This window comes from Amblyomma americanum, chromosome 2, assembly GCF_052857255.1.
Source record: "Amblyomma americanum isolate KBUSLIRL-KWMA chromosome 2, ASM5285725v1, whole genome shotgun sequence".
Taxonomy (NCBI): domain Eukaryota; kingdom Metazoa; phylum Arthropoda; class Arachnida; order Ixodida; family Ixodidae; genus Amblyomma; species Amblyomma americanum.
The window spans coordinates 92,230,690-92,254,098 of NC_135498.1; the positions used below are offsets into that span (position 1 = coordinate 92,230,690).

The following is a 23,409-nucleotide window of genomic DNA, read 5'->3' on the forward strand; positions in this document are numbered from 1 at the left end:
TACGTAAGCGCTCTGTGAGGGAGTGCGGGGCGAGGAAACGGCATTTTTTTTTTCAGGAGCGACTGGCCGCGGCTTCGACACGAGTCGCTCGAACAAGTGGCGTCCACGCTCAGCTCTCACCGCGCTCACAGCGAAACCAGGGTGAAGCGGGGCTTTAATTTAATCCTGCAATAGGCAGGCATTGAAAAATGTAGGGACTTTTTTAAGGAAAGATCACAATAACATAATTTAAATGAGACTAATTTCAATGATTTCCGAATGCCTAAGTACTATAAAACTTTGGATAACTACGCAGACGCCTGCTGTTAATCAAGCGCAAAATCCAGAATGCTCCATCATTTGCCAATGCAGCGTTACAACATAAAGTTTTCAGCTGTTGTGCCGTTACGGTAGATTTTGCATGAATTTATCTTTCAGTAGACCTCCTGCATCTCTCGCTGGTATCACTATATTTGTAGAATACCTACAGCGCCCATGCAGGCGCATTATTGTAGGTGGGAAAGATAATAAAAAACAGACATATTATAAATTACATTAAGCAGATGATACAGTACAATATGCTCTAAAAAAACCCATGCTATGATAGATCAAAAGAACGAGAAAAAAAATCGTTGCAGGAAAAGAAACCATCCAGACGCGGAAAAAGGAATCCGAATAGAGCTCTGTTTTAAGCTTTAGAAATCATCAAAAAGTATCATGAAGTACACTTGGAAATACAGAACAGGCACTGAAGCAACAAATCTTTACAGGAGGTATTGCAGAGCAGCCGTATGGGATTCTGGATTGGCGGTAGCGCAAGTAGACTGTTTCAGTCAAGTAGACTTGCGCAAGTAGACTGCTTCAGTCACGTATTGCTCGAGGAGGAAAATTGTATTTGAATATGCTAATCCGGAGCTTGTATTCATGCACCTTTAATGGGTGGCGTGTGTGGGGGGAAACGTATGCGTTGATTTAGGCATTTTCCTCTTGCAATGTCATTTTTGTCATGCTGCACACCGTGAAAGGAAGCGAGCCTCAAATACTAGCGCCTCTTTTCAACTAAAGGCCGCCCCAATTTCTCGCTTAAACCAGAACAGCTTTTTCTCCGAAATTATAAAGTCCCAGAGACAAACTGAGAGGCCCACCTTTAAATACGCTCCATTTCCTCAATGTTTCCTTTTTGAATGAGGATCTTGAGCGCCACACGCACATTCGAGTACGGGACTACGTTTGGCCTTGCTTTGAACTCGCTTTGATAAATATGCGGGGTGTGTTCACCTAACACTTTACACAATTTTTAAAAATAGGTTTTTCGAGCCAGAAGGGAGCTTTTTTCGGCATAGCATTGTCGGGGGTGGCGGACCGTCCTTGCCAAAAGTAGCCGGGCAACGGTGGTTTGTTTCGTAGTCACGTAGCGAAGCACTTATGGCAGCCCTTAATCTCCTAATCTGTGTAGAGTAAGGTGAACTCTTGTCCTCACATTTCGACACCTTTCGGTCCTTAGAGGCGTCGTAAAGGCTCCGTTGTACGGTTAAAAAACTAAAGCCTCCTGCTCGGTTACTTTCGGCAAAGGGGACGCATCAGAATACAGCTAAGGCGTGCTAACTAGCAGGCTGGGTAACTAATATTGAATAGTTAACTTTTTAGCTATTACTGTTGAAACGCAAGCTACAGCGTAACAGACCCAACGTTCAGCGAACACACACACGAGCTCATACACACGCACTCAGACTACTAAGTTTATTGCGCTTTCATAATAATAATAATAATAATAATAATAATAATAATAATAATAATAATAATAATAATAATAATAATAATAATAATAATAATAATAATAATAATAATAATTGATTTTTTTGGGAGAGGCAATGGCGCAGTATCTGTCTCATATCTCGGCGGACACCTGAACCGCGCCGTAAAGGAAGGAATAAAGGAGGGAGTGAAAGGAAAAAGCAAGAAAGATGTGCAGTAGGGGGGGGGGGGGGGGGGCTCCGGAATAATTTGGACCACCTGGGGATCTTTAACGTGCACTGACATCGCACAGCACACGGGCGCCTTATCGTTTTGCCTCAAAAAAAAAAAAAAAGACGCAGCCGCCGCGTTCGGGCTCGAACCCCTGTACTCTGATCAGTAGCCGAGCGCCCTAACCGCTGAGCCAGCGGGCTTTCATTTTTTTCTTTATTGCATGGAAGAACTTCTGTAGAAAGGAGGAAACTTCAATCAGACTAGTTCGCGTCTCAAGTTACCGGGCTGCTTAATATGAGCCCCCCATAGCCCGAACTCACCACTGCATCCCCATCAAAACATCAAAAATTCAGGGAGGCACACACAAGCATCTAGGCACGGCAGCCAGCTTGGAGGTTCGTCGCGAGCAGCATATACACTCCTCACCAACGCACACTGTTCCCGAAACACAGATTTGGACGATCTTGGTGGCTCGGCATGTCTGTCCATCATACGGCTTTTCCAAAGACTGAATAGTCCCATCAACACAAACACGTCATAAGGCACAACAGAGTTTTTGTCAACAGGCAGAAATCTAATAGTGTATGGTGTAAGTTCAATGTCCTTCTTAAGAGTTCGTTGTAGTATGTCCCAAAAGAACATGGCATCACGGCACAGGATGAAGCAATGATCAATTGTCTCAGGCACGTTACACAGACGACAATTCACATTCCAGGGTACAAACATCCCCTTGTCATTAAGAAATGTCTTGACAGGCAGCGTCGCTGTGTGCCAGCGTGCTTTCAAGTTCCACTTCTGCGCATGGTGCTTGGAGATACATCGTGATGCAGAGCTATGCATACGTATATATCAGTACGCCGGAGTTTCTGCATTCTGTCTCCATCTTGAGGTGTATACTTTCCAAGGAGTACAAAGAGTATGGCGGAATACATGGCTGACCTCACTGGAATGTCTGTTTCCACAAAATGTGGCCCCCTCTATGGGGAATGCGCGAAAATTCGTCTGCTGAACAAAAATCTGGTCGGAAACAAACGCACATTGGCATTGCAGGCGTGATCTGTTTCTAGGACGCGCCAACCACGCATGCGTAGTGGCACGTGTGCAGCTGCAGTTGAGGGCCATATCGCAGCTGTCGCCATCTGTCGCTTGCGTCTGTCTCCAAGTCAAACTGAGCACGCGCGGTGCAAGCTGGCGGTTTGTTTTCACCCTGTGGCGCTCAAGAGGGGGCAGAGGAGAGCGGCCATGCGAAAAATAAGGAGCTCGCGGGGAATGGGAATGGCCGGCATCTGTGGAGCGCTCGTCTGTCTTCAAAGAAGCGTATAGAGCGTTTATTTACGCTAAAGGAGCAGGAGAATATATATTAATAGCGATGGCACTTCGGCGTACATGGGGAAAAGGTCGGGGTAAAGAAGCTAGGCCGGCCTCGCGACGAAGTCCCACAGGGAGGGAGGTATGGTGTACGCGCGTCGGCGCCCCCTTGCGGTGTCGTCCACTCTTCCATCGAAGCGACTCCGCGCGCAGATTCCAAACTGCGGGGCAATCCCCCAGCAGGCTCCTGGTGGTCGGCGGTGCTCTGGTGTCACATGCATGGTCCGACCTCTCTGTGTGTCACTTTCGTTTTAGAGTGGTGGGTAGCCACAAAGCAAAATACATGAGATTGCTCTTATAGACCAGACATCGGGGGCTTTTTTGTAAGGTTTCTAAGCTAGAACCTCTGCAGAGACGTATCCGGGCGTGCCGCATGCTGTCGCCATGATTCCAGAGTCTTCCATATTGGAAAGCCCGAAATCGCTGATCATTATCTTGGGCTCTTTCATCAGGACAATAGTAAAGCAAGTGTGGACAACCCCTTGTGAATGCATGTAGTCTACAGCTTCAAGAATGTGCCGTATCAAGTCACTGGCGTCCTTCTCTGTGTAGCTCCCCTTCTCCACAATCCGGTAAAAAAGTTCGGCCCCCGTCACACGTTCCATAACGAGGTAGACCTTGGTTTTATCCTCGTACTGTTCCAGAAGCTGGAATATGTTTGGATGCTTTAATTTCCTGAGAATCATGATTTCGTTTTCGAGTGAGTCTTCGTTCCCTTGAGGGCCTTTTTGTCGATACACTTGATGGCGTGCATGACCCCTGGGGTGTCCTTAAACTCTCTGCAAGCACAACCTGGGAGAATGCCCCCGTTCCCAGCAGATCCTTAAACTTATATTTATCCTCGACATTGCCACTTTCTTTTCCTCCTTCCTTCCGTCATCCTTGCGAATCCTTTTTACCGAACAGTGGCATGTCGAAAGCACGGGACGCTGCGTCAAATTACACCGAAAAATGAATCCGTACCACCCAAATAAAAGCCGCCGCTAAACACGCTACACCGGACACCATGAGTACGGTTGCAGTCTCGTGTTCTAAAGTGCACAAGGGCGCCATCTCACAAGGACCTCTTCCGTGAGCGCGAAGCCGATGCGCGCCTTGCATACAAGTACCTGGGCTCTACAGAGCAGCCCCGCCGATAATCGGTGAGGGTTCTCGGGGACCGATTCCTGCAGTCGCCGCATGCTTCTCTCCTTGTGTGTATAGCGCGAGGCCTGTCAGTCCTGGCGCTGAGACGGACGCATGTCCGGAGGAAAGGAGACCTGCGAGCGGTTACTCAGAGCCTCGGTCGCCAAGACATGAGTAGCCTCGTTGCCAAGACCGTGCCTGCCTAGGCATACGATCTGCAAAGCATGTTGCTCGACAGCGCCCGTGTCGTCTTCTCGTTCCTAGGTCCGTTGTCCGTTTTGCGCTGGTCCACGATATGAACTACAAAACGCTGGCGCCAAAATCGCGGCAGAGCGCCTGACAGGCGTCTTGTATGTCACGTCTTTCCTGTCAACCCCGGAAGTGCCTGTCAGGACCCTAAGGAGACCCCAATGAGTCCGTGTATGATTGCCTTGCCGCGAACTGGGTCTGCGTTCTTGCTTGCGAGCGCCTTCTGACCGTTCACCACCGAGAGGATCTAAACAATGCTTTCCCAAAATGTGCTGATTGGTTTTCAGTGGCAGTTTTCTCCACGTTTGAAAGGGCTTACCAAACGTTATTTGATCGACTAATTAAACGAACACCTGCCCCCAAACACGCTCATTTTCGGGCCACTTCAGAATGCAACGCGTCGACTTTCAACCTCACTTTCGCACGAAATTAGTCCTTTTAGACGCCGCTCATATTTTACCAAGCTTAGCCTCACGAAAGCCAACTCATTAGTCTTCCAACGCGAAATACCAACGGTATGCGACAGCATAAAGAGCTTGCCGGGCCGTTTGCCGACGGGCGTCACGCCTGGGCCGCTGCCAAAGTGTTATATGAGTAGCATAATGAGTCCATTGGGCCGTTTCCGCGGAGTCCGTGTTGCCTCTTCTCATATATGGACGCTGTATGATGAAGTGTACGACATGTGATGCCTGATCAAGGGAACGAACTAGTTTATTGTCCTCCCCACAGTCGCTATCCGCAGCTACTCGAGCGCTGTGTCTGCACACGACTCCAGACAATTTCTCCCCTTCTACTGCTACTGTGACTACGTTTTTTTTTTACCGAGGGGGGGGGGGGGAGAGCAGACGCCACCTTCTGCATTTCTTTGACGGGATCACAGCTTGGTTCAAAGGCACGGTGGGCATAAGGCTAGATATTAGCGATATTAGCCCAGCCCCGTCGTCTGCAGGTAATGGTGAGGAATTTTGCGAGCTCATCCGTTGCAGCCGGGAGGCCGAGGTTCCGGTAGCAGGCACCTTTGCGGTTGGTCGAAGGAAGCACAGGAACAGAACAAGTGCACCTGAAGCGTTTCTTCGCCTCCATGCACACCTGAAGCAGGCAGGGCAAGGGGCTCTCACGTGACACAGTTCCCCCGCCGCCGTCCCTGTGCTGCCGATAAGGGGTTGGAGGAGGAGGGACCCCTTTGTCGGGGGAGCTTGGCGGGTAGAGTCTACTCAGTGCGATGAGTCGGTCGGAAGAAGGGTGTCTCACCATGGGCATACTGAGGAGTAGGGGGCTTTCTTTTTTTTGCTTTAAAACCTCCCCCCCCCCCCCCCCCCTGGAGCTTTTAGTTTCGACTCTGCCGGAATGCAAGGTGACCACGAAGAAGCCTCCTGGCGCCCGCCAAATCCAGAAGCAGGGCCTGGTTTCAACCAGTCCTTGCTGCCCGAGAAGATTTCTGAAATACCGGGTTATAAACCCGATTTCAACCCCATAATGCTAAGTGGCTTTTGACGTTCGGCTGCTGATCCCAAGGTCGCGCGATCAACCACAGGGACCGTACTTCAATGCAGCCAAAATACCTGTGTGCTGTGCGATGTCAGCTCATGATAAAGAACCCCAGGTGGCGCAAGTTATTCCGGAGCTCTGCACTGCGGCCTCCCTCATTGTCCATGTGTCACTTTGGAACCTTAGACACCGCGTTTTACAACCTTTATTCACAGGAAAGTGTAGTTTTCCAGAGCACAGAACTGAAGAAAACTAACAGGCAGTAGCGGATGCCTTGTGCGAACTTTAAAGCCCTGTTTGCAGTTGACCGATGATCTTAAAGGGACACAGAGGAGAAATTTAAGTTGGCTTATATCGTTAGAATACGAGCTTCTGACCGCAAATACGCCACTCTTACTGAAAACAATGATCTTGTAAGGTAGAAAATAGCAAGAACCAAAATACAGGTGTCGCCGCCACAGGCCAATCTCGCAAGCACAAGCGTGATGACGTCATAGGACAAGAGACGCCGCCTTGTAGGAGTTTTCTTTTCAGGAAGACAGACAAAAGACAACCTGTATGTTGGAATCAAAGAAAGTCGATGCTTGGTGGCGCCACAGGCGGCCAGGATTTGTTATGGCGCTTCGCGTCTATGAACTTTGCGTGCCCAGTGGTTTTGCTTTTGACGCGCCTCGATTTACAAGCGCCGAAGAGCAGAGGAACTCCAAGTGCCGCTTCAAGTGCTAGTTAACCTTTGAAGGAGCCTGTTAAGGCTGGTCAGATGATCGCCACAGTCGATGAAACACTATGATGGCACGATGGCCGATGATCGTACAAGCCAGTTAGCAGTATAAAGAGCACTTGTGTCTTCGTACGCTCGCCCGGCGAAACGTTCCTGGCTGTGTCAGTCAACTTCGAACCACTTAACGGAAATCGTTTATGAGGGACGCGAGACAACATACAAGGCAGTTAAGAAAAAGATTTGGAACCTGAAGAGACCGTGACACCGCTCTCCTCGAACTCGTTTGTTGGCGGCTCCAGTAAATAGCTTCGGCAGTTGGGCGGAGCTGTTCTATTCGAGCTCTCGGCTAATTTAATTCATTCACAGTACACATCTGAAGGCACATGCAAGTGAGCGAGAGAGTCCTATCCAGTGGACCCAGTACCTCCGGAAACGCGCAGAACCAGTTGAAGCGTCGTGCGTTGGTTTTCAAGCCGCCAACTTTAAACGTGAGCGCCGTTGAGTACCCATCCGTTTTTTGTGGCAAAAAAAAATATAAATAACCTGGCCCTTGCAACCGTGGGAAACCTCCTTTAGGCCGCCTGCTGCACCGTGCAATCGCGCCGTTCAAGGAATCAGAATCCATTGGCCCCAAAGCCCCGGCCAGCCTCCGATGGGCGCGACGCGCCTACCTTGTCCTCGCCCCTCGCAACGCCCCGCACTGGAGTTAAGCTATTTAATTAGCAACGGCTGCTCACTGGGGAAGGGCGAAACGACCCACCTGCGCCTAACCTAACCGTGCTCACTCAAAAGCATCGCATGCTCTGTGGGGCTCAGGTCGCTGAAATGCAGGCCGGAGTTTTTGCGAGAACTTCGTTGTCGGGTTCGGGAACGGGATCCATTGTAACGCTGGCAAGATGCCGGTGCAAACGTCAAAGAAGCGACGGTAGCGACCCCCGATAGATGCCTTCAACGTGCGGCGGCGGTAGCTTTCATTTCGGCTGCTGCTAGACCGCACCACTACCCCTCAGAATTCACGGAGTGTGCGTTTACGTCACGTTCACGTCACTCCGTCCTGTGACGTCATAAAAGGACGCCGTGACGTCTAAAGAGGGCGCCGAGTTTGAATCGGAGGGCGGGAAAAACTTTTTAATCTTCGAATTCAAATTTCTTTGAAATAAATGCATATTTCGCGCCCGGACAAGCGGCAACAAAACCATGAAATGCCGAACTATCAGATTTTGCTAACAAAAAAAATTTGTAGTGTTCTCCTCACTATCCCTTTAATCCCACCATAACGCTTGTTGTGTTTATTGTGGTTCAGCTTGAGAATAAGTGCGTTTTAGAAGCGAGTGGGCGGAACAAAGATAGTGACTGGAAGTCTCATTGGCATTATTGAGACGTGCTTTAGAGAAGCCTCGCCATAAGGTGGCTGTGTGTTTAAAGTGGCTGCTGCTGAGTAGAATAAATGTTACCGCATACAGACAGGACTATACAGCCCAGAAGCGCAAGTTTTGTAGTTGGTTACGATAACGTACAGGTTGTTTCGCACTTTGTTTTAGTTATCTAACAATACTGCAGTCATCAAACTCTAAGCAGGAGTAAAAATAATAAAAAAATTCATACACCCCACTGTAAGCATCAACTACATCGCATCAGGGTATGAATTGAAGCAAGCGAGAACGGACACAGGAGTACAAGAGCATCACATGCGTATTTTCTTCAAATTTGCAACAAATGCTTCAACATTGGGCTATCTGCAATGTGTTTCGGTAATTTCTTCCAGACGGTTATCGGTCTAGGAAAAAATGAAAATTTGAGAGGTTGTTTAGAGCGGAACACTGATGGATCATTTTACAGTTATCAAAGCGAAAACTTGCGCTCGAGGTGTGAGCGGTAACGAAGTTGCGATTGTTGATTGTATCAAATTGTTATACATTAGGTATAGAGTGCGTCTCGCTTTAAGTGTGCCAAGGCGGAGGTACCTGATCACTTCTGCTGGGCTGTCAGTTCTTTTATATTTGTTCTAAATGAATCTAGCCGCAGTTCATTGAACTTTTTTAACCTGGCAATGTCTTTGTCAGTGAAGGGGTCCCACAGGCACAAAGCGTACTCCAAATATGGCCTGACTGACTCTTTATATGGTGCTAACTTAACATGGGCAAAGGTTTTTGAAAGCGTATGCCGGATAGACCAGAGGCATTTAAAGGCATTGGTGCAGACGTTATTAATATGGGTATCCCATCGTAGATTTTCTGTAATAGTAAAACCTAGATATTTTAAAGCCGGTGATTCATTAGGTGGAATGCCGTTAACAGAATAAGAATGTTGGAAAACGATTTTGTTCCCGCATATACAAAGCACTAAGCACTTGTCAGTATTTAAGTACATGTCCCATTTCGTGCACCAGTCCGAAATTTCTTCGAGAGTTTTGTTAAGCTTAATTTGGTCGCTTTTAAATTTAACTGGGGCGTAAAAAACGTAGTCATCTTATGCTTGGTTTATGCTTCGTTATGCTTGGTTTCGCACGGTTATCCTTGTTGTGTCTCAGTGATGAAACATTGTTTGGCTGAGTTAATCTGGCGGTTATGCTTGGCTTCGCATGGTTATCCTTGTCGTGCCTCAATGATGAAACATTGTTTTGCTGAGTTAATCTGGCGGTTATTCTTGGTTTTCCATGGTTATCCTTGTTGTGTCTCAATAATGAAGCATCGTTTTGCTGAGTCAATGTGGCGGTATGCTCGGTTTTGCATGGCTATCCTTGTTGTGTCTCAAAAATGAAACATCGTTTTGCTGATTTAATCTGGCGGTTATGCTTGGCTTTGCATGGTTATCCTTGTTTTGTATCAATAATAATAATAATATTAATAATAATAATAATAATAATAATAATAATAATAATAATAATAATAATAATAATAATAATAATAATAATAATAATAATATTAATTGGTTTTGGGAAAAGGAAAATGGCGCAGTATTTGTCTCATATATCGTTGGACACCTGAACCGCGCCGTAAGGGAAGGGATAAAGGAGGGAGAGAAAGAAGAAAGGACGAAAGGTGGCGAAGTGGAGGGCTCCGGAATAATTTCGACCACCAGGGGATCTTTAACGTGCACTTACACTTCAAAACCTTCGCCCGATTTCGCTAACCTCATGCCTCGGAAAGCTCTTCGAGCATGTTGTGTTAGCAAGACTCACAACGCACATGACGGACAACAATCTATACCCGTATAGCATGGTGGGATTCCGCCCCATCTATCCGCACAGGACGCCATGCTGCAACTCACACATGACATTTTCGACCCGCTTCTGCCTGGTCACAAAAAGGCAGTGTTAGCTTTGGATCTGTCCAAAGCTTTTGATCGCATCGAACATCAGGCGATCATGACTGCCCTATTTCCACTGAATGTGGGTGCGCGCAAGTACGCCTACATTCAAGCATTCCTCACTGACCGCACGGCTGAGATACATTTTGGACCTCTCTCTTCCCCCTCCTACACGCTTCAGAGTATCGGAACCCCTCAAGGGTCCATCCTCTCCCCCTTCCTCTTTAATATCACCCTCATCCCCCTCGCCCGAAAATTGGCAACTATCCCCCACCTTAAGCACACTCTTTATGCCGACGACATCTCACTGTGGACAACCCACGGCAGTGACGGCGACATAGAGAACACCTTACAGGAAGCAGCCACCCTCACCCAAACTTATGCACAGAACATCGGACTGTCTTGTTCCCCAGAGAAGTCCGAACTGCTCCTCATACGGCTAAAGAACCAACGCTCCCCCCGCTCCCCCATTGCCATCGAACTGAATGGGGACCCGGTACCGGAGGTTGACACCCTCCGCGCATTGGGCCTGCATATCCAGAACGATGGCAAAAACACCACCACCCTCAAAAAACTCAAGCAGGTTCCAGGCGCGATATCGCATCTCATCTGCAGAGTTTCGGGCCATCATAGAGGCATGAAAGAGCTCGACCTCTGTCGCCTCATTCATGCCTTCGTCCTCAGCCGTGTGCTCTACACTACGCCACACCTAGAACTATCCAAACACAACATAAATGCTTTGGATGCCTTGATCCGCAAGGCATTCAAAGTCGCACTTCATCTTCCCCTCAACACCCCCACAGACAGATTACTAGGCCTGGGCCTCCACAACACGATCGGGGAACTCGTGGAGACCCATCGACAGGCCCAATACATAAGGCTTACACAAACCTCCACAGGCCGGTATATCCTGGACTCCCTCGGAATCAGAATACCGGCCAACGACCCAACCCTCCTCCCCATTCCTCGATCCCTTCACCGAGAGCTGGTCATCAAGCCACTGCCAAAAAATATGCACCCCTCCCACCATGAGCAGCGCCGCAGAGCCCATGCGAAGGCACTCCACCGAGTGTACGGCTCCGAGCCGGACGCCGTATGGGTGGACGCCGCCTGCACGGGTGACGAAGCAACCGCAGCCGTGGTGGACTGCTCTTCATCCGCCCTCCTCATACTACCTCTCCCCCCTGACACCACCCCAGAGGCTTCAGAGGAAGCCGCCATCGCAATTGCCATCACCCGCACGGAAGCGCAGTACATTTTAACAGACTCTAAAACTGCAATTATAAATTTTGCGCGAGGCCGAGTCCACGTCCCTGCTTTTGGCATACTGGGCTCGCCCGATGCACCCCCACCCCGCCATGTAGAGCTTATATGGGTGCCTGCGCACTCCAGGAATCCCGGAAACGAGGCCGCCAACCTTTTAGCCCGAGTTCTTTAAACCGGGTTCAGATGGCCTCGTATCGGGGATTCGCGAGGGAGCGAATGCACTCGTTCAGCGAGATGACGCAGGCCTACAGAGCATCGCGCCAGCTCTACCCCCGCCCCCACCCCTCCCTAGACAACAAACACGCAACACTCTGGCGCAAACTACAGACACACACACTCCCCTCACCCCTGACCCTAGCCCACTATAACCCCTCCTTCCCCACTCCTGCCTGCACCTTGTGCCCAGAACCATTCGCCTCTTCCCTCCCCATCTCTCCCTCTGCCCGGCCGGACCCTCCCCCGCGCGGCCTAGAGGACCTCAAGACCTGGGAGACCCTGCTGCGCTCGAGGACCCGGCGTGCAGACAATCGCCACCGGCCGGCTGCCAGTGTTATGAACCTTCAGGACATAAACACTTGAGTGCAGTGGGGCCGTGCGGAGACCCAGGGGCGTGCCCCGACTTCCTCTCCAACAATAAAGTTTTTTTCCCTCTCTCTTAACGTGCACTGACATCGCACAGCACACGGGTGCCTTAACGCTTTGCCTCCATAAAAACGCAGCCGCCGCGGTAGGGTTCGAACCCGGGAATTCGGATCAGTAGCCGAGCGCGCTAACCACTGAGCCACTGCGGCGGATCAATGATATATATAATAATAATAATTGGTTTTTGGGAAGGGAGTGTCTAGCGTTCCCGTCCAGACGGAACATTTGCTGCTGCTGCAATTCCGTCCAGACGGAAATATTTACTGCAGCTAGAGTGCTTTATGTTACTCTTTCTGTTCCCTTTGTTTCTTTATGTTCCTTTTTGTGCTTTTATGTTACGTTCAAGCCGACGTCCCGATGTGCCGGTGTCGAAGCCGTTGTCAGCGAAGCCAGCAAACAATCCAGCGAAGCCGGCTGAGAGGAATAATTAAGGCGCAATTACGTAGTTGAAACTCATTCAAAAAGTTCAGAAAGCAGCAATCAGCAAAGTCAGATGTAAAATTGTTAACTATAGCTCAATCATTTAAGGCTAGTGAAAGTTATTGCTTGTTTCTTAAAGCATGCTAACCATGCCAAACATAAAGTATCTCTTGCGCAAATTGGAGTTTGGTCTGGACGGAACTCTAGCGCAAATTGGAGTTCGTCTGGGCGGAACTCTAGCCACAGCCTTTGGGAAAGGAAATGGCGCAGTATTTGTCTTATATATCGGCAGACACCTGAACCGCGCTGCTAAGGGAAGGATAAAGGAGGGTTCAGTGAAAGAGGAAATGAAGAAAGAGGTGCGTTGTAGTGGAGAGCTCCGGAATAATTTCGACCACCTAGGCTGCGTTTTTATGGAGGCAAAACGCTAAGGCGCGCGTGGTGTGCGATGTCAGTGCGCGTTAAAGATCCCCAGGTGGTCGAAATTATTCCGGTAGGCCCTCCACTATGGCACCTCTTTCTTCCTTTGTTCTTTCACTCCCTCGTTTATCCTTTCCCTTGCGGCACGGTTCAGGTGTCTAATGATATATGAGGCAGATACTGCGCCATTTCCTTTCCCCCAAAACCAATTATTATTATTATTATTATTATTATTATTATTATTATTATTATTATTATTATTATCTTTAACGTGCACTGACATCGCACAGAACACGGGCGCCTTAGCGTTTTGCCTCCATAAAAACGGAGCCGCCGCGGTTGGTTTCGAACCCGGGAACTCCAGATCAGTAGCCGAGCGCCCTAACCGCTGAGCCACCGCGGCGGGTCTGTCTCAATGATGAAACATCGTTTTGCTCAGTTAATCTGGCGGTTATGGTTGGTTTTGCACGGTTATCCTTGTTGTATCTCAACAATGAAACATTGTTTGCTGAGTTAATGTGGCAGTTATGCTTGGTTTTGCACGGTTTTACTTGTGTCTCAATGATATAATAATAATAATTGGTTTTGGGGGGAAAGGAAGTGGCGCAGTATGTGTCTCATATATCGTTGGACACCTGAACCGCGCCGTAAGGGAAGGGATAAAGGAGGGAGCGAAAGAAGAAAGGAAGAAAGAGGTGCCGTAGTGGAGGGCCCCGGAATAATTTCGACCACCTGGGGATCTTTAACGTGCACTGACATCGCACAGCACACGGGCGCCTTAGCGTTTTTCCTCCATAAAAACGCAGCCGCCGCGGTCGGGTTCGAACCCGGGAACTCCGGATCAGTAGTCGAGCGCCCTAACCACTGAGCCACCGCGGCGAAACAGTGTTTTGCTGAGTTAATCTGGCAGTTGTGCTTGGTTTCGCGCGGTTATCCTGGTTGTGCCTCACTCATGAAACATAGTTTTGCTGAGTTAATCTGACGGTTATGATTGTTGTCGAAAACCCAAACAGGTTTTCAACAAACTCACGAGTGAATATTTTCATCGCTTCAACATTGTTAGCCAGACGTTCTTCCGAATTTTGTTTTCGGTCAGCCGCCTTCTCAACTGCCAGTCCCAACTGCCGTTCTTCATCGCTTCCTGCTGACGTCTTCCCTGCACGCACTGCCTCTGTGTTTGTCTCTTAGCTACGACATAGGCCTCCGTTGGTTCCCGCTGCCGCTGTCGGCCTGCCCGTTGCCTGTTCCTGTTTCAGCACCACGACGATACTCTCCCACAGACAACCTGGGGCTAATCCGAGAAGCAGTCACCACAGAGAGTGGTCAAGCACGCCTTAGTTGGGAATGCAAAGGGAGGCGATGTTCCCCTTGGGTCCGATTTTGAACCGGTTTCGCACGTGTCGAGCATTCCCCCATCGTTTCTCTTCTCCTGGTTAAGGACGATACACACAGGGGACCTCGGAGGGATGGGGGTTGGGGGGGGGGGGGGGAGAGTGCAGGGAACCAGCCGCGCTAGCCCGGACGCAGCTGTGTTCTTCCTCTTTTATGCGTTGCATATTGCAGTCACTCAGTTCAGCCCTTGGGCGCGGCCGGGCAGCCACCAAACCACGTGACGTGACGTCACGGCAGCCGGAGGAAAAGTTGGGCCCCAACTCGCGCGGTCGCGCGCGGCCGCAGCCACCACCTGACTCCCGCTCCTCCCGCTAGGGGCGCTGCGCTATGATTGACGTCACGCCATATGTATAAAAGAGCTGCGCTCCTTCGCCGGGACAGTCTTATACCCCTGTCAGACGGGCATTTCGAGGGCCCTCGAAACGATAGTCTATCGACTCAAAGGCGATCGAGCGCTGCTACACGGGCAGTTTCAATGGCGATCGAGTCAATAGCCTATCGAGTCAACGGAGCAGCACGGAACTCCATCGAGATATGCAACGCATTCTTGGCTTAACCAAGCTAAGCCTGGCCATTTTTTCGACCGTCCGCGCTCGCAAAAGGTCAAATGTCAAAACAGAATGCACTAAAATATGTGTGTTGCCTTTGTAACGGGGATTCTCGGTACAGCCTGTCATTTAGATAGATTACGAAAATAACAAAAACTGATACAATAGTCAATGCCTTTCGCCCGAAAAAAAAAACAATCCATAATAACACTGTTTCCTCTGTTATGACCCCTTTTTCTCACTTATCCACAGACGCGGCCACCTTGTTGTGTTCGCGAATGTTCCGTCTCTCGTTTCTCCGCTCCTTTTTGCCCCAAGAAACCGAACCGCCTCTCAGCGCAAACAACTAATTTTTACAAGTGGAAATACCTCCTTTGGAAGTAGGCGCAGGTGCGGTGCCGTAGTAACTACCACGATGAAAAAATAATAGTGGTAGGCGAGCTGTAAAGACACACACTTCCAGGGGCCATGGGTGCGAAGCTCGGTGGGAGTTACGATTGTTTCCGCTGTGCTCAGTCTTTAATGCGATGGCATTGAAAGCCTCATGGAGCCAAAATACGTCGTAGGCCACACAACTGGCCCATTGGCTGGATGGCAGTGACGTCACCAGACCTGATAATTCTGATTCAGGCTGGAAGGAAGGGACGTCATGAGGCTGGAAGTGACGACTGTACGTTTCGATGAATCTTCACTGCGTGCGCGCCGCCACCTCTAGATATATTGGGGGAAATTCCGATAATAATAATAATAATTGGCTTTTTGGGGAAAGGAAATGGCGCAGTATCTGTCTCGTATATCGTTGGACACCTGAACCGCGCCGTAAGGGAAGGGATAAAGGAGGGAGTGAAAGAAGAAAGGAAGGGAGGTGCCGTAGTGGAGGGCTCCGGAATAATTTCGACCACCTGGGGATATTTAACGTACACTGACATCGCACAGTACACGGGCGCCTTGGCGTTTTTCCTCCATAAAAACGCAGCCGCCGCGGTCGGGTTCGAACCCGGGAAATCCGAATCAGTAGTCGAGCGCCCTAACCACTGAGCCACCGCGGCGGGTAACGATCAAGTGGTATTTCACGCTAGCAGGTCAGAGGGAATAAACCGCGGCGTCATGAGAATCGGTCGACGCCCTTGGCTGGAGGTCTCCTTCCAGGCGCATTTGCCGCTTCGTTATTGAGTTGCGTCCGAATATGAATCACCTGATGAGGTCTCTGCATGCAGACAGACGTCTAAGGGGTTCACGACTTCTAAAGCCATACATAGCATTGCCAACGCATAACATTGGGCGAAAGCATGTTTTCTTTGCAGGTGGACACCACCGCCACGTACCTGAAAGCGCGATTGAGGTGTCGTTGTTGTTGTTAGCCTATCAAAAGATGGCACATACCCACACTATGGGATCGGCCAAGAATCGGGTGGCTATTCACCTGAACGCAGTTAACAAAAAGGAAAAGCACGTGGGAGCGCAACACCGGTGAATTCTTCCTCATGAACAGAAAAGGAATGAGAGTTTTGATTTCAAAATTATAAGAATAATATTAAAGAGAGGGATTAAATATTAATGATTTAGTCAAAATGTAATAATTGATAGAAAAGAAAAGGTTGGAACACTTAGCAAGGCAGTCGGTGAGATTCTATCAGGAAATTTTGAACAGCGGTACAAACAGATCTGTGGCTGAACCCAAACGTGGTGGCTCCAAATGATAGCAAGAGCGGGCTGCTCAAACTAAGGCCAAGATGCTGCAAGGGCTCCTCCAGCAACCTTTTTATCAGAGAGTTCAATCGGCGACAATACAGGGGTGCCAGTTATGCGCGTCTTCAACTTTTTCATCGTCAACGACAATTTGCCCAATGCACGCCGGCGGCCTACGCTCCAGTACTGTGTTTCTGCAGCAATGTTGTCCGCACCAAAGCGTACTGCCCTAGTGCCCTATATCTGCCACGACGTTGTCCACGCCAACGCATGCAGCGCACATCTTCCTGTCGCTACCGCCACATAGCTCAAAGCGCGAATATTAGTTTGATAGCAGTATTAGTTTATGAAGAAGATGATGTGCCATGCGCACCTGGGGTGAAGAAGAAGAAGAAGCTCGAAAGTGCGATGCATTTTAACACGAGACGTGATAGGATGCGGTGATAGCCTATAGTGCCCTCGTGCAGTGGTCAGCGAAGCTGATCTGTTTGCGCCACCGCGGGTTCGAATCGCAGTCGCAGCAATGTTTATTTCATTTATGGTTCACCCAAGGTCACCCTCAAGGTCAGGCATCACACCGGTTTGACCTCATGAAGTAGTGATTTCGCGCCAAAAAAATTTGTTGGTTTAGATGGATGAACGGACAAGTAATTCTCAGACAAAGAGAGGCGAATACACAGACGTGAATTGCATTTCTTCCTTAACACGGGGACCTTAACACGGGACCCCCCCCTTTCCTTCCTGTATACTGCACAAGAAGCTAAACAAATCTTTCATGAAATAATTTTAAAAGTAGCGCGTGTACGTTTCTACAGGGTGTTCATTGCCCCATTCCGTCGTCGATGTTCGTTATACGTTCACGCGCCATTCCGTTTAAGTTGCGGGGGGACTTGTCACTCTTAGTCCACATTCCTGGAGCGGACGAACGCAATATGCTTCTTTTATTCGCAGGAGCCATTCACAGGGCGACTGCGCCATTTTTTTTTCAGAATTCTGCGATATTCAGGGATTGAAAATGATATGGACTGTAGGTAAAGCATGCTAAGTTCTTTTGCGCTAGCATTCAAAATGGCAACGTAATCGACGATTAGAGTGCAGGGTTCTCCTCTTAGCAACAGATATTTGCGGAGAAGCTTGGAATGACGTCATGGACGGCAAGAGTTCTCATTTCCGCTGCATTCGCCCACACGGGGCCGTGCGTCATCGGATGTCGTCAGACAACGCTCCAGAGGCTTTGTATTCGGTGCCGTTGGCTTTCTTTCTTCAAAGCAAGCGTTTCTGCGTTGAAAATGTACCGGCACCGTAGATGACGTCATTATGCGCACCCCAGCCGGCACTGTGTGCTGCGGAGAAGCCTGAAGGCCATCGCGGTATTAATCACATATTGCGTCACTATTTCAAATGCTAGCCAAAAACGACTTCACATGCTTTGCTTCCAAATTTCACACGTTCGACCCATTTAAGCTCGTCGAAATTTAAAACAACTGCAGTTGCCCTTTAATGGTTGTTCCTTTAGTTTTTTTGGCGGCTGTTTTCGAAAATAAACTTCAGAAAGTGCCTCCCCTTCGAAAATCTAATTAGAACATGTAAAGTAAAATCGAAATGTAATTCGTAAATAACTTTCGTACAATCGGATGACTTTGACGGGATAAGACAAGATAGCATTGCGCAGCTTCTGAGCAGGGAACTTTCCAAGTGTCGGTGATCATTGAAGCCCTCATAATAAATGCGAGAAATGCACCTATACGTGGTCGTAATTTCAGTCTTGCCGCTGCCCAAGCATGCATGTTATTTGTAAGTCATTAACTACATTTACATTACAACGCCAGGCTAATTAATGGCGTATTCCAATCGGCGGTGATCAGGAGCAACTTTTCTTGCTCCGCTAGACCGAAGAATTGTTTCAATGAGCGATTTGTATTCAGATCCTGAGTTCTGATTCGACCGCGATGGATATATCTTGCTCCTTCGCGGATTCGGAGAGTTACTCCGGATCGCCGACTGGAATATGTCATGAGTCAGGGTGGCATTCCGCAACTTTTAGGCACGAAATTTTCAAACTGCTTGCACTTACAGCATTCATAACATAAAGAAATGCACAAACGGTGTAAGTTCAATTCTATCGCCATCTGAGTATAAAATGGTCAACGCGGTGCACCGGGTGCAACACGTAACCAGACGGCTCTAATCGCGAGATGAACGGAGGCAAAGAAACGCCTGACACCTGCGAGTGAGTTGTGCGCCTGTTGAATACTAACTAATTCGTGTTAGTGCGTTTTTTTTTATGACGGAAGAAAGTGGCGCAATAAGCATCTCATTTCTCGACGGACACCTCAACCACGCCGTGAGGGAAGGGAGGAAGGTCGGGGTCAAAGCTATCTATAGTTGAGAACGAGTTGCGCAGACATAAAAGACGAACACAGGAAGGACGACGTTGAAGGAAAGAGCGCAAACTATCAACATGTGCCCAAAAAAGTGGAGGATGGAAGCGAGAGGGAGGGCAAACCATGCCTGGGTACAAATCAACAGAATGCGCACAGTTTTGTTTTTTTCGCGTTATACAGGGACCCGCCGCGGTGGCTCAGTGGTTAGTGCGCTCGGCTACTGATCCGGAGTTCCCGGGTTCGAACCCGACCGCGGCGGCTGCGTTTTTATGGAGGAAAAACGCTAAGGGGCCCGTGTGCTGTGCGATGTCAGTGCACATTAAAGATGCCCAGGTGGTCGAAATTATTCCGGAGCCCTCCACTACGGCACCTCTTCTTCCTTCCTTCTTTCACCCCCTCCTTTGTCCCTTCCCTTACGGCGCGGTTCAGGTGTCCAACGAAATATGAGACAGATACTGCGCCACTTCCTTTCCCCAAAAACCAATTATTATTATTATTATTATTATACTGGGTAACTGATGTATCAGTAATACATTCCTCACCCTTTAACTCGATGTAATAAGCTTCCAGAAGCTCACCGCCTATTCTGTCTTTACTCCTGCCTAGAGTATTGACCCTCTTGAGCCGTGGCTCACAACCTTTGCGTGCAATGCAATGAGCCGGCAAATTTGCTCCTTCCGTGTTCCGAATTGAACGCGCATGCTCCCCGGCGCGTTCACTGACGCAGCGGCCTGCAGTGTCTGGGCAACTTCCACGCGACCACACTTGAGCGTGATTTCATATACCACGCTCACGGCACATTTCGTGAAAGTTTGGGCGTGTTTTATTGCGTATCCTCCTCCTCAAGGACGGCATTCGAGGGGGAGAGTGACGTCCTCCTCCCTGTCGAGATAAACCCGTTGCTTTGCAGCGCCCCACGTGGCCAACGCCGGCCAAGTGCCGCACAGGACAGAGAAGGCGCTGGGGTCTGCTTCAAATAATAATAATAATAATAATTGGTTTTTGGTAGAAAGGAAATGGCGCAGTATCTGTCTCATATATCGTTGGACACCTGAACCGCGCCGTAAGGGAAGGGATAAAGGAGGGAGTGAAAGAAGAGAGGAACAAATAGGTCCGTAGTGGAGGGCTCCGGAATAATTTCGACCACCTGGGGATCTTTAACGTGCACTGACATCGCACAGCACACGGGCGCCTTAGCGTTTTTCCTCCATAAAAACGCAACCGCCGCGGTCGGGTTCGAACCCGGGAACTCCGGATCAGTAGTCGAGCGCCCTAACCACTGAGCCACCGCGGCGGGGCTAATCTGCTTCAAAAGTGAAATACGCTTCCTATTGGACTACCTCCGCCGCCAACGATGACTGCGCGCTTTCGTGCTGTGCGGTTAGATGACACGCCTTTGAATACGTAAAACGAGCACGGCCGAAAACAAATGGCCAACACTGCAACACTTAATTTCCAAGTAATAAGCACCACAAATTGTAGAAACATAAAAAAAATCCCCTATGCTTCTCAATTGCTTTCGGGGACATGTTGGCTTCCGTCACATACAGCACTGCAAAAGCAAGCCAACACGAATATGAAGGTGTAAGGGGGCGTGCGGTGCACACAACTCGACTGTCGCTTGAAATAGCCACCGCTTCATTTTACTGAGCCCCGAGTACCGGGCTCGATCCATGCAGGCCCCGTCTCGCCCCGTTAGAAAACGTCACCTGCCTGCCTGCTGCGCGAGCGCGGTTGGCATGTGACGATTACGAGTTGTCGCCGGTCTGGTGTTTATACAGGGTGTTTCACCTAAGACTTTGCGCAATTTTTAAAAAAAGGTTTTTTGAGTTAGAAGAGTGCTTTTTTCTGCATAGCATTACCAGCGGTGTAGTACATCAGAATACAGCTAAGATGTACTAATAGCAGGCTTGTTGCCTAATACTGAATAGTTAACTTCTTAATTATTAGTGTTGGGTTCCTTAATTAATCAGAAGCACGTAAGCCCCGTATGTAATACCCATATCAGTTTTTAAAATTTATAAAGCGCGGTTAACCTCGGCTGTATGGCCCAACAAATTTCGGATATTTCGACGGGTTACGTGCTCTGGAGAAGTTGCTTTGCCTGCAAGCTTCTCGAAAGCGCCTTTATTTTGGTGCGATGTAGCCAAAATTTGTTGGACCACAGCGCCGAGGTTAACCGCGCTTTATAAATTTTAAAAACTGATATGGGTATTACATACGTGGCTTACGTGCTTCTGATTAATTAAGGAACCCAACACTAATAATTAAGAAGTTAACTGTTCAATATTAGGCAACCAGCCTGCCAGTTAACTCGGCTTAGCTCTATTCTGTTGTATTACAACGCTGACAGTGCTATGCTGAAAAAAAGGGCGTTCTTTTCACTCAAAAAGCCTACTTTTAAAAATTTTGTAAAGTCTTAGGTGAAATACCCTGTAGAGCAGGCTCAGCTGAACAGAAGCGCTGTATCTGTACGAGCAGCAGAAATAGTACCGCGCTGACAGTGCCGGCTGTAATCAAACTCGAAGGAGAGACATGGCGCTTTACGTAAAATCTCGATCCGCCTGGCACTAGCTCTAATCATGGCAGCAGAAGACGGCCTATCGGCCTGCGAACGGCGCCGTGCAAAAAATATGGTTTGGTTTACGGGGTTTTAACGTCCCAAAGCGACTCAGGCTGTGAGGGACTATGAGAGCGCAAAAAAGAAGGAAGGAAAAAAGCAAAACAAATCGGGGCGCCCAGCTCCCTTCTCCAGGGCGACCGCCGGAGGAGCCAATCATCGATTAGGAAAGCGCCGACTAGTGAAGTGGGCAAGGAGGTAGTGCGAGTTACGGCGCCCCGGAGGCGAGGTTCAAAGAATGACGCTGCTTAATTTCGAAATCAAGGGAGCTTTACCACTGGCCGGAAAGTGGAGCCATCTGGCGCCGCAAGGCGATCTACACATGCGCACTGACGGCGCGCGCTTGGCGGTGGTATGCGCTATGTTAAATGTCTCAAGTGCGGCATTCGCACGCGAGCGGCGCATGCAACTTGCTTAGCTATTGTATTTTGTAAATAAAGTGCATCGCTCTCCCCTGTCCTTTCTCGCTGTCGCTGTACTTATCGCTGTCCTCTCCCTGTTCCTTTCATTTCCGCACACTTCAGCTCTGGTTTTAGTGCGGTGGGGCACACGTACATAGATATGTATGTAGGTCCCTGAATACTGCTTTGAAGCAGACGGCCACACTACCCACCGGGTTGTGGGTAACCTTCTAAGTGTGTAGTACACCTGACAGGTTACGGTGCAGTACACCTGGCAGGCCTTCACCTGTGTGAAGGCCTTTAAGCTTTACCTAGGTCTTTACGCGAAGGGCTTTAGGGTAAATGTCTTGTGGTGAAGGCATTCAGAGTATATACTTTCCTGGTAAAGGTCTTTAGGCCGAAGACATTTATGCTAAAGGCCTTTAGCTCAAATGCCTTTACCACTTAAGGAACTCAACACCGTAACTAGTGCTACTGCACGATATTCTGCGCTTAGCCAGACCAGTGCTATTTTTGTATTTTCCTTTTAATAAACCATGCTTTGCGAGAAGGCCCACATCCAGGCGCCTTAAACGCATATGACCGCATGCAGCAGGTAGCGCCCTCTCTATTCATCGTCTGCAGCAGTCATCCTCATGGTAAAGCCAACTACTGTCCGTCACCTTTGGGGAGTGTGTTGTCTTCTTGCCGCTTTGCACGTGCCTTCGCAGGTATTGTTCAGATCGTGATCTGAGTCGTGGATGAGTCCAAGCTCATATTCAGATCATGACCTCAGTCGCGAGTGAGTCCAAGCTCCCATCCAGATCACGATCTGAGCGCGAGTCCGGGCTCAGGCTCAGATAATAATAATAATAATTGGTTTTTGGGGAAATGGAAATGGCGCACTATCTGTCTCATATATCTTTGGACACCTGAACCGCGCCGTAAGGGAAGGGATAAAGGAGGGAGTGAAAGAAGAAAGGAAGAGAGAGCTGCCGTAGTGGAGGGCTCCGGAATAATTTGGACCACCTGGGGATCTTTAACGTGCACTGACATTGCACAGCACACGGGCGCCTTAGCGTTTTTCCTCCATAAAAACGCAGCCGCCGCGGTTGGGTTCCAACCCGGCAACTCCGGATCAGTAGTCGAGCGCCCTAACCACTGAGCCACCGCGGCGGGGCACAGGTTCAGATCACGATCGGTGTTTCTCCGCGCCGACGGCGTGCTCTTAGGGTTCTCTTTTTTAGAGCGCAGCTCTTTGGTGGGGCCCGTTCGTGCGTTGAGCGTCGTGCATCGGCGTAAGCGAGCGAACGAGCGCGTCCGAGGATGAAAGAGAGCGGACACAGAGCGCAGCGGAGGGCGACAGCGACGAGGAGGAGAGCGTAAGCGTGAAGGCAGGTCACGCGGCGGCGAAAAAAAAAATTAGCTGTGGTTTAAACTT

General features: G+C 49.1%; 1 pseudogene; it reads right to left on the reverse strand.

Moving 5' to 3' along the window:
* Nucleotides 1-3,359: 3,359 nt before the first annotated feature.
* Nucleotides 3,360-4,227, reverse strand: LOC144119881 (calcium/calmodulin-dependent protein kinase type 1 pseudogene; annotated as a pseudogene).
* Nucleotides 4,228-23,409: the final 19,182 nt, after the last annotated feature.